At 42.0% G+C, this 15,960-nt stretch overlaps 1 long non-coding RNA gene across 2 annotated transcripts in view; it reads right to left on the reverse strand.

The window, feature by feature from the left end:
- Positions 1-593: 593 nt before the first annotated feature.
- Positions 594-15,960, reverse strand: part of LOC119238297 (uncharacterized) — a 32,986-nt gene continuing 17,619 nt past the window's right edge. For both annotated transcript variants that reach the window (XR_008550957.1, XR_005123530.2), the window contains exon 3: positions 594-667. This is a non-coding gene — a long non-coding RNA (uncharacterized LOC119238297). The remainder of the gene's footprint in view (positions 668-15,960) is intronic.

Genomic DNA, 15,960 nt, shown 5'->3' on the forward strand with positions numbered 1-15,960 from the left:
TCTACTCAATTTAAAGATATACAGAGGTTTAATTGCTGGCATAAGCCATGTTCAGGAAAGGGGGTAAGAGAGGCAGATGGTTGAGAATAACACCTTTTCAAGACACCATTAAAAAGTAATTTATATTTCAAGACTCCCATTCTGTCTTCTTGGAAAGCCTGAAAGAAATTCCTTCTTTTATCTGGTTGCCAGACAACCTTTCTATGGAAGCTTTCATTTTCCTCTTTTAAAAAGAAATATAAATCTGGCATTGGATACCAGGTTAGGAGGAAAAGCTGACTTCAGGTGTCCCTCTGCAAGAATATGAATTATGGTTGCCTATCAGTAGTTTGACTGAAATTGAAAGAATTTAAGGAGAACACTTTCAGGTAGCTGATAAAAGTAAAAATGACTAGTAGATACCGGAGGCTAGAAAAAGCCATAGAAAGGATGATAATTAAATGGTTCATTATATTTAGTGATTCTCTATATCACAAAAAAGTCTTCCAAATAGTATTTCATCCTCCTATTAACCTTTTGAGTAAGAAGAACAGATAGTCCCTTTTTAAACTGATGAACAAATTACACCCAAAAGAATAAAATGACTTGCCTTATATTTCCATATCCAAATAATGGCAGAGCCCAGGTTTGCAGCCTCCAGCTTGGTATTTGACTTTTGGGTGAGCATCTACAGGAGAGAAAGAAAGGTTATTTTCATCACTCAGCTACCCTTGGTTCAGCAGCCCCAAGAAGGGCCAGGACAGAGAAATGAAAAGACACACAGGCCAATAGGTAGTATAAATCTAGGCAAGAAAATCCTGGGTTACTTTTATAAGGGCAGGAAGAATCACATTTCCTTTGTCTCAATTCCCTGCCCAGCCCCTGGGAGAATATTCTTTCCAGGGCAACCAGGGCATCTCCATTTTTCAGGAATCAGCACCATGTTTTAGAAAGGAACAGAAAGAGGCTCAACGATTGGAACCCTAACATTAGGATAATGCCAAATTCAGCAAAAGAAATTATTTTCTTTCCATCCCTGGTACCACCTGCCAGTCTACAGAAATAAAGACCATTTGTCACATTGTAATTTATTTGTTTATATGTCTATCTTTCTATTAGACTGTAAATCCCTTAAAGACAAAGACTGATGAAGCATTCAGGTAGGCTGAAATTGGCAGGGAGAAACCACTTCCACTTAATCTGTAAAGTTACATGCCTGATTTATTTGATCAAGAATGCTAGAGCTGAAGCAGAGGAGGCTGTTCTTAGCAGTTTCCCTTAGTGCCCAGGGTACCTGAGGGACTAGGTCTCAGGGTGCTGCCCAAGCCTAATCTTCTCATACCTAAGACTTGCATCACTGCTCAAGAATGTATGCAAACAATTCATGCCTTTGATAGGAACTATTTCTGAATACCCAAAATCCTTTTGGTTATTAGGTCAAATCCAGTATCGACAAGGCCACATGCAGAGGAAAGGGATGAGATAGGAGGACAGCATATAAATCAAGTATCACACTCTTCAAGGACAATACAACTATCTCCAGGTGCCCAGAGAGCTGGGAAATTTATTTCCCTACCATTTCTTAATTATTTTGCTCCCTTGTGCCTATACAAAATCTGGCCCATGGTTTGCACCTCACATGGATTCTTCAATTGACTACATTACTTATTTCTTATAGCTGGATTCCATGCAAACTACACAAACATGAGCTTTGGAGACATTAAGTGGCTTAAATGTTGACCCAGTCAGTTGGTGGCAAAACCTTGGTCTATGAGCATTAATTTCACACTTTTCTTCTATTATACCATACAACTCTTCTCCTTCTAAAAATCTGCAGGAGTTCCCTGTGGTTTAGCACATCAAAGTTCAACGTTTCTGCTGTGTCCTTTTCCCCAAGTGCTCCCAATCTCTCCATCTTTTTCCACATTAACCAAAGATTCTCTTTGTAGTCAAGCATACCTGCTGGTTATTCTTTCATTCCTGTCTTCTCATAAATCCTTGACCAGACATCCCCTGCCTATTTTTACAAATTCATATCTCTATTTTTCTCCAGGAAGTCCACCCAAACTAGTACCACTTTACTCCATTCTACTTTAGCCACTCCCCCGTCAGCATTTCAACAGGGCTTATATTCTCTTCATGGTTTACACGGACAGACCGACATTGAATAAAGATTTGTTGAGTGAATAAATATTCTATGGATTCTGTTTCTGAGCCATCTCCCAAATGACTTGTTCCCACTGCTACAGTCACAGGTAAGCCTCTCATAATTGTTCCCATGGACAATCAAAATAGCTTCCTAAAACCGTCCTCTGCTTTCAGTCTCCTACTCAGACTCCACAGGCCACCAGACTGAACTTTCTAAAAAAAAAAAAAAATCTGATCACAGTTTGTATTTTTCAGGGCTTTCAATGCTTTTAGGGAAAAGTCTAAAGCTGTTAGCACGGCTTCCAAATCTCATCACAACAAGTCTCAAACAATTCTATTTGTCTCCATTACTTTCCACTGATGCTATATCCATGTTTGAATTACCTTCAAACACAGGTGAATAACTTGTCAATGCTATTCCTTTGGCCAGAGACATCTCTGCCTGATGAACTTTTTCTTATATTTTCGGACTTATCACAAATATCACCACCACAGCCTAGATGACTGCTCAATCCAACTATACTCTGAACCCCACCACCAATTTAGTCCAGGGACAGGTCCCTGTGCACAATGCACTGAAATTTCTTGCTGGTCACTCTTGTCCCTTGTTTTGTGAGCCTCTTTAAAGCAGGACCAGATGTTCTTGTCTTTTACATTCACAGTATCTAGCTCCTAGGATGCTCTCAGTGTTGCTGATTAAATGAACAAAGCATTTCATTCACACCATGTAAATTTGCATTCACACAAACCCAACACTTTGAGTTGAAAAATGATACTACAAAATATCTTTTTCTAAACCGATTATTTTTCCTATGAAGAAATTTCAACCTACAAGGATACAAGTGATTTTCCCAAGATCATGAAGAGGCAACAAAGGACCCTGATTGATACCACCTTCTGCTTTTTGGTGCATAGGAAGTCATGATGTCCTAGAACAGAGTAAGCAGCTCAAGGGAACACATTTTTAAAGTGTCCTCTACCTTCTTTTACATTTCCTATACAAATGCCTCTATATCTTTGTCTAAATTCAACAAATGTCACAGACTGAATGACATTTGTAGACCTACATCTCTGCTTTGCCACTGTAGTGTTACTCCTTGATAATATTCTAAGCACATTTTAGTGAGTCAATTCAGTTTCTTGAAATGTTAAAAATTCCTTAGATCCCTTGAATTTTTTAACTCCTCCTAGGATGATATGCATATTTAAAGATTTAAGTTAAATAATTATGGACACTGATTTGTTCTAATATCCAAGATAAAATTAGAAAGTTCCCAATTTATACAATAAATTTAGACAGGCATCAACGTCTAACTCTTCCATTCAAACTTTTGTCTCACAATATGATGCTAAGGATAATTTGCACTTTTCAGATGGAAAAAGTCAAAGAAAGATGATAATAGTGATAATCAGAGTAATAACAGACACATGGAGGAGCAGCAAAAGAAGTGACTCTGTCAGTCAGTGGGAAAATGAGGCGCTCAGATTCCTCCTTACTCTTTTTTTTTTTTCAATCTTCTACAACACTAACACAAAGAGAAATGCTCCTTTTCAGGGAAAAAAATGATGAATTCCTACTTTACTCTTTTGAGCTATACAAGGCAAAGTGCCTCTGAATTCATCACTGCTTCCTATCTGTTGACACTATCAGTTCTAACTTTGCATTCTTCTAACAACAGAAAGTTAGTTTTAAAAGGTTCCAAGAATTTTGTTCAAGTAGATACACAACAAAGATTTTTCAATCATTTGCCATAGAAAGGGAAATGGCCACTTTAGAGAGATTTAGTAGCTTTTAACAGTACATTCTGTGCTAATGTATGCACAGCCTGTAAGCGAGGAGGTTATCTTTACACTCCTGCTAATACACTCCATTTCCACTCTTTTGTCCTGCTTATACTTAAAACAGGCTTCAGTAGTCACATTCCTGTCATTTTGTGCTATCTCAAAGTTAAATCATAATGAGCTTTGAGATTGTTAGTTATTTCTCTCTTGTTTCTGCAGAAATGCGGGCTCCTTTTCCATTTTAGAGGATCTAAGCCTCCAGGTTTCTATGATTGCCTCTCACGCCTTCTCTCGTCTTTTATTCTCTTCTCTTCTTTGGCTCAAAAAGCAAACTCATTACCAAACCAAATGTATAAGCCTCCCACACAGAATCTGGAGGAGAAAGACATCCCATTTAACTGAGAGGAGGCATTTCTGAGGCTAGCCTGGGCCCTCAGCATCCCCAGCCTGCAGGACATGCCAAGTGTAGCCAGACTGAATACAGACCCATTTTCTCGGGGACTGCTCTGTCATCTGAACAAAGCCATTGACTTGGGAAAGCAGCTATTTTTTCCTTGGATCACACTATTACTAGACAGTTTGCAATTTAAAAACTAAAATGTTTACAATAATAACAATGTCATGATAATAGCAAACATTTATGAGCCTTATATGTGCCAGGCACTCATCAAGGTATTTTACATGTATTCTCTCTTTTAAGCCTCACAACTACTCTGTGAGGTATATGCTATAATGACCTTTATTTTACAGATGAAAAAACTGAAGCTTAGAGAGGTGAGTAACTTGCCCGAGATCACAGATATAGTGGGCGGAAGATGTAGACTAAATTTCAGATGCTCTGGCTCTGAAGTCATGATCTTTACCACTGTGCTATGCTGCTTCAAATTAAATGACAAATGCATCTATGAATAATATTCTTCTCACAAAAACTGTCATGGAATCCATCTTGAAATTCAGAGAAGAGATAATAAAAATAATAAGAACATTTATTAAAGGCTTACTATGTGCTAGATATGCAACTTACAACAATCTTATAGGTAGGTGTTATTATTACTCCTCATTTTCCAAATGAGGAGGTAGGTTAAGTAGCTTACCCAAAATCACACAGTAATTGTCAGAGTTAGGGATTGAACTCCTGGGTTCTAACTCCTCTTGGTTTACTTCTCCATCTTATTTCCAAAACATAAGGCAAATGAGGCGCAGAGGGGTGTAGTATGTTATGTAATACAATAACATGATGTAATTCTTTTCAAGGGTAGTTTTTAAAAAGCTCAAACCAAACTCCAGGTCTTCCTAGTCTTCACCAGAGCTGTCCTCCAGATGGTCCTGTTATAGAGCAACCCCGATATTGAACGGGTTCCTGCCTGTGGGTCCTCACCCGTGCGCTTAAAAGGGACTTATGAATACTCCACTACAGGCACACACAAAAGGTTAATAAAAGGTTTATTTACAAGAGAAAGGGAAATAAGGAAAATGTAAAACTCAGGGAGAAAATAGGGAAATAAAGTCTTTAATGCATCCTACCCTATCCGACGACCTGGAAACCCAAAGTCACTCTCAGAGCTGGCCGGACGCTGCGAGCTGGCGGAGAGCCAAAATGGGGATCCCCAAAGCCCACTTGTCTGCCTTTTATATCCACCTGGCTGCTTAACCCCACCCTCAGGTCCCAGCCACCTTCCCTTTGGTGGTGATGGGATTTGGAGTTCCCAGTGTCTTTGGCTTTGACCTGGGGTGGGGGTGGAGTCCACAAAGCCTATATGGAATTAGCTTTGGGACATCCTTTTCCCCTTAACAGTCCTGAGTCGTGAATGTCACCCCTCCAATCATCCAGAAATCCAAATTAGGCACCCAAATCATTTCCAGTTCTTCTGTAATGTTCACTACCCTTCAGTCAATTTGTCATTATGACCGATTGAGTTTGTCACCAAATAATTCTTGAATCAATAACTTTTACCTATGGAATGAACTCCAAACCCCTTAATGTGGCCATTTAAGGCCCTTCACAATCTTATCTCAACCTTTCTTGCCATCACAACTAATCTTCACACACACACACACACACACACACACACACACGCTATACAATCCACTGTAGTCATGCTGACTTAGGTCAAAGCCATATTTCTTCATACCCCTAGCTTTGGCAAACACTTCTTTTTGCAGGCAATACTCTCCCAACCTCTATATTTTGTAAACTCCCATTCGATCTCTATCACCTTCCTTTAGTTACCAGGCAGACCTGGTCGCTGCTTCCCTGGTCCCCCATGACACTTATGTGGTATTATCACACTGCTTTGCTGTTGCTTATCAGACTATAATTTCTGGGAAGACAGGGATTTTTGTCTAAAATGTCTTGGCATCTATCATTTACCACCATCCCTGCTTCATACTAAAGGTTCGATAACTGAAATTTGAATTAAATTGGACTTCTCTCACATAACAGGTGACCCAATTGATCTAGCTTCTTACTACTCAAAGTGGTATACGTGACAGTGAGGTTCTGTGTAACTGGAATTTGAATCTCCTTTGTGTTTAGTGATCATTGCAACAATCTGGAATATATTTTTCTTTCTCACCTAACCTATGTGGAACAAAGCATAAGTATTCATAGCCATTGCTTTGTGTAACTGCCATTTTACAATTTAAGGTTTTGCTGGGTAAAGACTGCATTCCAGAGATAGTTTGGACCCTCACTCCACCCTTACTCTCTGGTCACCAATGAGGGCGAACTTGCTGTAATTGGAGCTGCAAGTTGGAGCTGCATCTTGGCCTGGCCAGTCAGCTTAGAATGATAGCCGGGCAAAGTTGGAGAACGCATCCTTGTAGCCAATGAGTAACTGCCAGCATAATTTAACCTTATTAAAAGACCTCTGCTTCCTTTGTTCGGGGCTCTCGGTATCTGCCACTGTGTTGGTAGGTGCCGTGAACCCGGACTCGAGTCTGAAATAAACTCCCTTTTGTGTTTGCATCAGCTGTCTTTGGGTTCTTGGAGGCTATGCTCGCTGAGTCTGCTGACCTTGGGCACAACACCTATATAACTGACATTAACTCTGCCAGTCTTGCAAAATTTGTAGGGTTCACAGCAAAATTTTGCAGCCAGTTACTATTTCTTTAGACTTGCCCAACATGGATACTATATTAAGGTAACTATCCTTGTCAGTATAAAATAAAATAATTAATGAAAAAAAAAAGAATTATATTAAAAAGAAAAAAAAAATCAGAAGTTCCTTTTCAGTAATTACAATAGAAATATAAATAGACCAAGCTGAATGTTTAAATTCCCTGTATAATTCCAACTAAATAATACATAAGAACAACACAGATTTTATTTTACTATTTCTTTATCAGTTTTCAGAAAGAAAAGATGAATAACAGAAAAAGTTGACAGTGCTTCACATTTAGAGCTGGTAAGGACCTAGAAACATTTTTAAATTGGTTTTTCTCCCAAGGAACTCTTCTGCACTGTTGGTGGGAGTGCAAACTGGTCCAACCACTATGGAGAGCTGTGTGGAGATTTCTGGACCTACTAAACATAGAGCTTCCATATGATCCAGCAATTCCACTCCTAGGTATTTACCCAAAGGACACAGAAACATCAATTCCAAAGAGCACCTGCACCCCTATGTTTATAGCAGCACTATTTACAATAGCTAAGTTTTGGAAACAGCCCAAATGCCCAACATTAGATGACTGGATCAAGAAGATGTGGTACATATACACCATGGAATATTACTCAGCATTCAAAAAAGATAAACACATGCAATTTGCAGCAACATGGATGGCGCTGGAAGGGATCATGCTCAGCGAAATAAGCCAAAAAGAAAAAGAAAAATACCGGATGGTCTCACTCATAGCAGGAATGTAGAAAACTTAAATAAGGGACCAGGAAAATGAGTAACTATAAGAAAGTGAAAATCAAAATCAACAAAAAACTATGAACCAGAGACACTTTTTGGGGGTGGGGGCAGGAGGGGAGGGATTGGGGTCAGAATGGGGGGGGTTGCAATTGTATGGGGAATATAAAAATAAAATTTATTATTTAAAAAATAAATAAATAAATTAGTTTTTCTCCCAATTCTGGGTGACAGGACTATATGGCTACCCATTCATTTTAAAGAGGAAGAGAATAAAGCACAGAGGGTTAAATATTTGCTGAAATTGCCCTAACTACTGCCTTCTGGTAGCAAAATAGTAGTATTCGTTCATTATGAAATGCTGTGAAGTAGACAAATGCTAAGCATTTATGTGAATATCTCATTCCTCACATCTGTACCACGAGTATGCAATGTCCTATTTCCTCAATTGCAATATTCTTATATTTTTTGTGTGTTAACATACCTAAAATAGGTGAATTTTATAATGTTGTATCATAATTTGATTGACAGGTTTTTTCCTTCCTTAGTTGGATGTAAAGTAATGGTGGCATACTGGGTTTAAGAAAATACAGTATTGGGCTTCCCTGGTGGCACAAGGAGTTAAGATGCAGCACTATGAAGCTATCCGCAGACACTGCAGCTGAGTTCTATCCCCAGGCCACGAAGTTGACCCACACGGTGCAGCAGACCTCTCCTGTCTCACCCACTGCTCCCTTCAGCATTGTATTTCAGTCAATCTGCTAGTTCTGCTCCCCACTCTGTCTCTGGTGAATCCTCTTACCCCATCGCATCTCTGGCCTTGTATGCATAAATAAATAAATCTTAAAAAAAAAAAGAAAGAAAATATAATATCAACTGCATTTTTGCAGGTGAGGAAACTTAAGCTTAGGGTTTATTAGCTCACCCCAGGTCAAGTTAGTGGCAGAGTCAGGATTTGAACTTAGCAGAGTGACTTTAAGCCTGCAGGCTCAACTAGCTTTGATAGGCAATTCACATTCACAGGATGTGGTAATGAGTGCTCTTCATTGACCCAAGACAGCAACAGTTCCTTTGGTTTCTGCTGGGAGTCAACCAAAACAGTGAATGATGAATGAATGAAAAATTTAATTTCCTTTGACTGGAGGCATTTGACTTCGTTCGGGGCTGCTGCAGTGATACAAAGCATCTTATTAGTAGGAAAGGCCTTCAAGAGGTGCCAGAGGACCACACCCCTCACTTTTATCCCCCAGTTCTGCATCTCTGTCTTACAAAGATTGCCCTGCAAGAACCCTCCTATTGTTATAGGGCAGCACCGATACAAAACGGGTTGCCTGACTGTAGGTCCTCAGCAGCTCGCTTCAAGGACTTATCAATACTGTACTTCAGGCACACACGAAAGGTTAATAAAAGGTTTATTTACAAGGGAAGGGCAAATGAGGAAATGTACAACTCAGGGATTAAAGTGGGAGACAAAGTTTTAAATGCGTCCTATCCTATCCGCCGATCTGGAATCCCAAATGGCGCTCTGAGAGTGTTAGGGGGAAAAGGATGTCCCAAAGCTAATTCCATATAGGCTTTGTGGACTCCACCCCCACCCCAGGTCAAAGCCAAAGACACTGGGAACTCCAAATCCCATCACCACCAAAGGGAAGGTGGCTGGGACCTGAGGGTGGGGTTAAGCAGCCAGGTGGATATAAAAGGCAGACACGTGGGCTTTGGGGGACCCCATTTTTGGCTCTCCACCAGCTCGCAGCGTCCGGCAAGCTCTGAGAGTGACTTTGGGTTTCCAGGTCGTCGGATCGGGTAGGACGCATTAAAGACTTTATTTCCCTATTTTCTCCCTGAGTTGTACATTTTCCTTATTTCCTTTCCTCTTGTAAATAAACTTTTTATTAACCCTTTTGTGTGTGTCTGTAGTAGAGTATTCATAAGTCTCTTTAAAGCGCGCGGGTGAGGACCCACAGCCAGGAACCCGTTTAATATCGAGGTTGCTCTATAACAAGAGCTGGCCACGAGCCAAGAGCCATGAAGCCAGGAGGCCAGCAAGAGAGCGAGACCCCCAAGGCCCGCGTGTTTGGTTTTTTATACCAACCCTGGCTGCTTAACTCCACCCTCAGGTCCCAGCCACCTTCCCTTTGGTGGTGACGGGATTTGTCTTTCCCAATGTCCTGATGGCTTTGGTGTGGAGTGGGGGTGGGGTCCACAAAGCCTGCATGGGATTAGCTCAGAACATCCTTTCCCCCTAACACTATGATTACATCATAACCCTCTGAACTTACTCTATTTCTTAACATAAAGCCCTACTTTTCTCTAAATTGTGAAAACCCTTCTAAAATAGTAGTTAATTTTCCATTATTGGTTGTGCTTTGAAAACAAACCTGGCAAGGCTTAAAGTTGGCAATGACAAAATAGATACATATTTTTCATTAATGGGAATTAGAATGCAGTTGTATACAGGAATTGGAATGTGTCGGCTGTGGAGAGAGAGAAGCAGTTGATTCAGGCAGCAATGTTGTTATAGGACAGGGAAAAGGGTCAGCCCAAACCCCGCAAACCTGCCTATTCTAAATGGGTTCTGCCATCCGCCGCATCAACACAAAACATAGGAGACTTTAATGAAAAGGAACTTTAATAAAACTAGGAAACAATACAGGTAAGGCAAAGAATCTAGTTTCTAAATGAAGCACCCAAAGTTACCCGTCCCCTTGTGGGTAAAAGTCCATCCAAATGGGATTGGCCCAGAACAAGGCCCCAAAGCCTGCCACAAGTCTAAAGCATCTTCCAGTGGGAACCCACAGAAAAGGGTCACAAACAACTGGACAAGCCCGGAAGGAAAAGAGCAAAATCAACATCAAGATAAAAGCTGCCATTGTCACCTCCCCACGGGTCTCACCCACATCTGTGTCACCCAGTCCACGACCAAAAGACAAGCGCAGTTTCTTCACGTGTCTCTAGGCTCCATGCGCCTCCTCCAGGTCTCCTGGCTCCATCCTGCTTCCTTCCTCAGTCTCCTCTGCAGCTTCTCTTCTTCCTGCTCAGCTCCACCCTCCCTTGGGTGGGGCAGGGAACCTCCCCCTTTCCTGGGGACCACCCTGTTACAATGTGACTAATTAAGTTTTCTTTTGTGAAGGAATTGGTTTGTATTGATTCATTTATGTCTGATGTAACTCAGCAGTCTTCTCCCTGTCCGGGTAAGCCTATCTGCACTTAGGTGATGACTCTTGTGAGAAAAATAACTCACAAGGGCATCAAAGGGGGGAATGACGTCCAAGGAAGTCCAAGGAGAAGAGAGTTAAACAGCAGAGCAAGCTGGTGCCTACCTGTCTCTGTGTCGGCCCCTTGCCGATCTCCCCCACCTTTTTTTTTCTTTCTAAGCATGGTCTCCAGGACCATCTGTTTGCTCCAACTCCCTCCTATTGTAGTCAATGTTACAGCAAGACAAGGGGGAGCACACAGATGCTTTCCTGGCCTGTCCCTCTCAGAGATTTTGACAAGTCTAGTCACCGATCAGCCATATGACTTGTCGACGAAACCACAGGTAAAGGGCCTCCCTGGTGGCGCAGGGGTTAAGACGCAACCTATGAAGCAATCCGAAGCCACTGCAGCACAAGTTCGATTCCCCGCTGGCCGGGGAGAAACCCAAATGTAGGGACAGACCTCTCCTGTCTCGCCCGCTGCTCCCCTCAGCAGTGTACTTCGATCCGTCTGCCTGTTCTGTTCCCTACTCTGCCTCTGGTGAATCCTCTCCCCGTTTTGCATCTCTGGCCTATACCCCAATTCTTGTATTAAAAATAAATAAATCTTTAAAAAAAAAAAGAAGAAAGAAAACCACTGGTAAAGCCCAGAGTATCCCCACAGCTGCAGCTGTGGAGATTTCATACACACACCACTCTCTCTCTCACACACACAGGCGGTTATAACCATCCCTCCCTTTCTGGGAGTTCCAAGGTTCCCTACCAAAATCAACTGAGACCCTTGAGGTCTCCCTGAGAGGTGATCAGCCTCTCCTTCCACTACTCTGGGCAGGCCACATGGGAACCATGGTCCTGGTACCTTACCTGATCCACGGAGGCATCAAGCCCGGCCTCACTCAGCCCTTTGGAAGTCAGGCCTGGAAGGCGTCGTAGGGGCTAGGCAGGAGCAACAAAGTCAGAGACCACCGAAAGTCCTCAGAGGAGAGCGTTTCCCCTTCCTTGGCTTTCCTTCCCCTCCCCACCTCTGCGTCCTCCTAAGCAGATGGCTCAAAGGGCCAATGTGCTTATTTTTCCCGGTCAGGGAACCAAAAAATATTGCAGAAATAAATTCTAGCCTTTTACCCAGGCAAGGGAAGAACAAGCAGTACTTCAGGAATGGTGAGGTCAGGAGAAGGTTTATTATTCATGCATGAGGTCTCAGACCTGGGCAGTCCTTAAGATCTGAGCACCAGTCTAGGGACAAAGGGTTTCTTTTATACATAACCATCTTACATTGATAACATCAGTCAGTAAGCACAAAAGTTTGTGACAAAAGGCAGGTATTCAAGGATGCTGGGAGATCAATTAGCCTGGCGGCTGTCAGGCCTTGTTAAAATGTAACCTCCTTTAGGTAATCTCATCTAGATAGGCTTTAGAGAGGCTAAACTTGTTGTTTACATTTACTTTGCATTACATACTGCACCAGACCTATTACTCTTTTAGCAGGAAACAGGAAAGATTTCATTTGATTAGCGGTTCCCTTTCAATAAGAAACCAACAGAACATCTTGACTGGCTCATTGGGACTACATGAATCTCTCTGCTGAATTAAGCTTGCAGGACAGGGTCAAAGGAACCAGATCACCCTTGCTGGTGTCCACTCCCTGCGTAGACTCGAGCCAGGCCCTGCTACCTGGATGTGGGAAGTCCTAACACTAGGTTCACCCTGAAAAATCACCAGGGAATGCTCAGAGTTTGTGCTTTCCTGATTCCATAAACCAAACCCAGCATAAGCTATAAGGTGAGTCCTATGTCTTATGCTGGGAAAGTTTACACCTCCCCTGGATGCAAGACTCTACTTGCCAGGTTTGTTTTCAACTGCCATTCAAGGTGCTATTAGCAATGATAGTGTCTTTCAGAGAGAATTAGGAGGACTTCATTTCAGATATTTTTTGTAATTAATTAGCTGTATGTCCTTGTTCAAATGATGAAATTTCTCAAGTCCTACATTTCGTTATTTGTGATATTTCATGTATAAAGATGACACCAGTAAATGTATCACCTCCAGAATCCACAGATATTTCCCACAAAAGTCTAATGGGTTACAGTGAGTTATTCACATTCTTACCCAGAAAATTTTCTCTTAATATAAGCAAATTCTAACACATGGACAGTAGAGTGAAGTTCTGTCCCTATGAAGAGCATTTATCTCTATAAAAATTTGATAAGAAAAATTATGTAGAGTGAACCACAAAACGTGGAAGTGAGATCCAAACCCTCGTTTGTGTCAACCCCAGATTTCCCCTTTACCAGTACTCTCCTGCCTGAGGAGAGGGAGAAGTCCCCAAAATGGTGAATCCCCAGGAAAGATAAATGGAAATCCTGCTAGGACAGGACATGGAATTTATGGAGAAACTAGGAGACTTTTAAAAGACCTACCAGAGACAGAGAACATAAACATTTCAGTGCCCTGGACTGGGAATGTGATGGGGTTTTGTGGCGTGCGGGGTCCTTGGGTTCACTCTGGGAAACGTTTCACCAGAGCTTCCGTTTCAGTGACACATGGCGAGTTTCCCATCCCAGGCAAGTTTCTCCATGAGACAGAGACATTAGTCATATTTAAAGAACAGGTTTATTCAGAAAGGGAAAGGGACAAGTTTGCTGAGAGAGGCCTGCATGGTTGCAGGCAGTCAGCCTTGAGGAGAGCGGCCTCCACTGAGGGAGGTCAGTGAAGAGAAGACCCAGCATGATACAGGTCACGGGCAGGCAGGAGGCTGCTGCCCTGCAGAGGGAGAGAGTTGGTGGAAAGAGGCACCTGCATAGTCACAGGTGGGCAGTGGGAGTGCTGCCCCAGCCTGTGCGGAGACTGCATTGATATAGTCCTTTTCTCTTTGGGAGGGGTCACTCCTCCGTGGAGTGGCCTGCTTGTTGCTGATGTTGGATAACAGGCAAAACTAGAAAGAGACCAGAGATTCCAGGGTGGGGCCCAATCTCCTTATCTTTCCCCTCAGGTCTGTGCTCCATTCCCTGTAGCATCTGATCCTGCTTGGGTCTCATGCCTTGTGATAAGGCACTGGTGCCTAAGGGTCACGACCTCTACAGCTGGGTTAATGGTCATGTTATTCCCCTGGACCTCCACCTCCTTGTGTGGAAAGGCCTCCTTTCCAGTTTTTCTATTCTTGTCCTCCATCAAATGGATGGTCAAAGAAGGCCATCCCTAGCTGAAAAAGCCAGGACCGCAGAGCATAAGAAAGGCTGCAGACCCAGGTTCAGCACAAGAAAACAACCTGATCCCAACATTCAGCAACCTTAGGGGTCAGACAGGAAGGACTCAGTTAGCTCTCTGACTGTTTGCAGAGATAGTGAGCAGTTGTGATTTCAAATAAGTACGAATTGGTGCTAAGTTTGTAACTTACAGCTTTGGTTGTAAACAACAGAAACTGACTCTAGCTAATTTGAATAATAATTTAAAAATATATTTGGGGAAAGATATAGAGCAATTTACAAAAAGTAAAGAGAAGTCAAGCCTTAGATGATGGAAAAGTCAGAAATAAGAGCAGCTTGGGCAATTAGACAGTTACTTCAGGTCATTCCTCAAACCACTGTCTATCCTTGGCTTAGTGTGTTCTGCAGTTAAATTGAAGACAGTATCTGCTTGGCCTGGTTATTCATGTGCTGTGTGTTTGCATGGGTGAGTACACACTCCTACATGCCCAACTGAGAGAACATGCTTCAGATGAAGTCTCACCAAGCATGGCATGCAGTGGGTGGGGGGGTTGGGGAGTGGTAGTTGTTCCCAGCAGGAGGGAAGGATCCAAGGCAAGAAGAAATAGTGGAAATCACTACAAGGTGCCAGATCAAGAATTCTGCAACACGATGAGGAGAATAAGTCTAGTGCTTTTCCAGGAACAACTCTTGCAAAGTTTCTGAGAGCTATAGTCTAATCAGAAATTAAAGAAAACCTATGTGAGCACATGAGTGTTCATGAATGGGAGAGACTCGTGAATCATATTCAGAGCAGAACTAGTAGACATCAAGTCTGGACAGTGCGACAAAATTTCTCTTGTCATCATCATCTTAAACATTTCTTGTCATGGTGGAACCCATACAAAATCTGGCTTAGCCCACTGGTGCCTCCAGAGAGAGAAAAAGAGTGGGATGTGAGATATTTAGGAGTTGGGTAATTAAAAATAATAGTAAGTCTTGCCAATGACAAGATAAAGCTGAAACAATTAACTCTGCCCCTGGAGAATAGGTGAACCCACAGCCAAATAGAGCAGGAGTCTCTCTGGAGCTTCTGTCTGTGTCCCTACGCACATTAACATTTCATGTACACATGCACACACGCACACATATACAAACACACAAAATAGATGCCATTGTCTTCAATTTCTCTCTACCTCATTTCAAGGAGTTAATTTCATGCCCTTGGTTTTCAGCATGATTCTTTTATATATTAACAAACACATTCACAATGTGTTATATGCTTTTGCATTTTTAAGACCTATTGTCTTTTATTCCAAGTGTGGAATAAAATACTTTATTGCTAAAACATAGTGAAAAGAGCATTTGATTTGGTGTCAGGGGATTTGGGTTCTTGTATTTTGGACACTCATTGCTAGACTGGTTTCCTTTTCACTCTCCATTGCTGAAGGACTATGTGAGTGGTGCAAGGTGCACATTCATTTTTCCCTCTCCTTGGTCACTCCCCTTCCCTAGGTCAGATGCTCCTCCTAAGCTGCTCTACCTTATAGGTAAATTGTATCTGCCTTTCAGGTCCAACTCAAGAGAAGGCAGTGTGGCATAGAGGAAAGGATCTAATGACCCCAGTTTCAACCCCACGTCTACCACTGCTGAACTGGAAAGTTTTACACAAATTACCTCTCCGATGCTCTCCTCCATGACCTGTAAAATAGAGAAAATAGTATCTCTCTTTTGAGAAACCCACGAAATCGTTTATGCAGAATGAAATATCCACAGTAGCCACCTGATAGCTATTATCATTATTAGTTCTTCCACAAAGCT

Source organism: Talpa occidentalis, unplaced genomic scaffold (assembly GCF_014898055.3).
Source record: "Talpa occidentalis isolate TD23 unplaced genomic scaffold, MPIMG_talOcc4v2.1 talOcc4.11, whole genome shotgun sequence".
Taxonomy (NCBI): domain Eukaryota; kingdom Metazoa; phylum Chordata; class Mammalia; order Eulipotyphla; family Talpidae; genus Talpa; species Talpa occidentalis.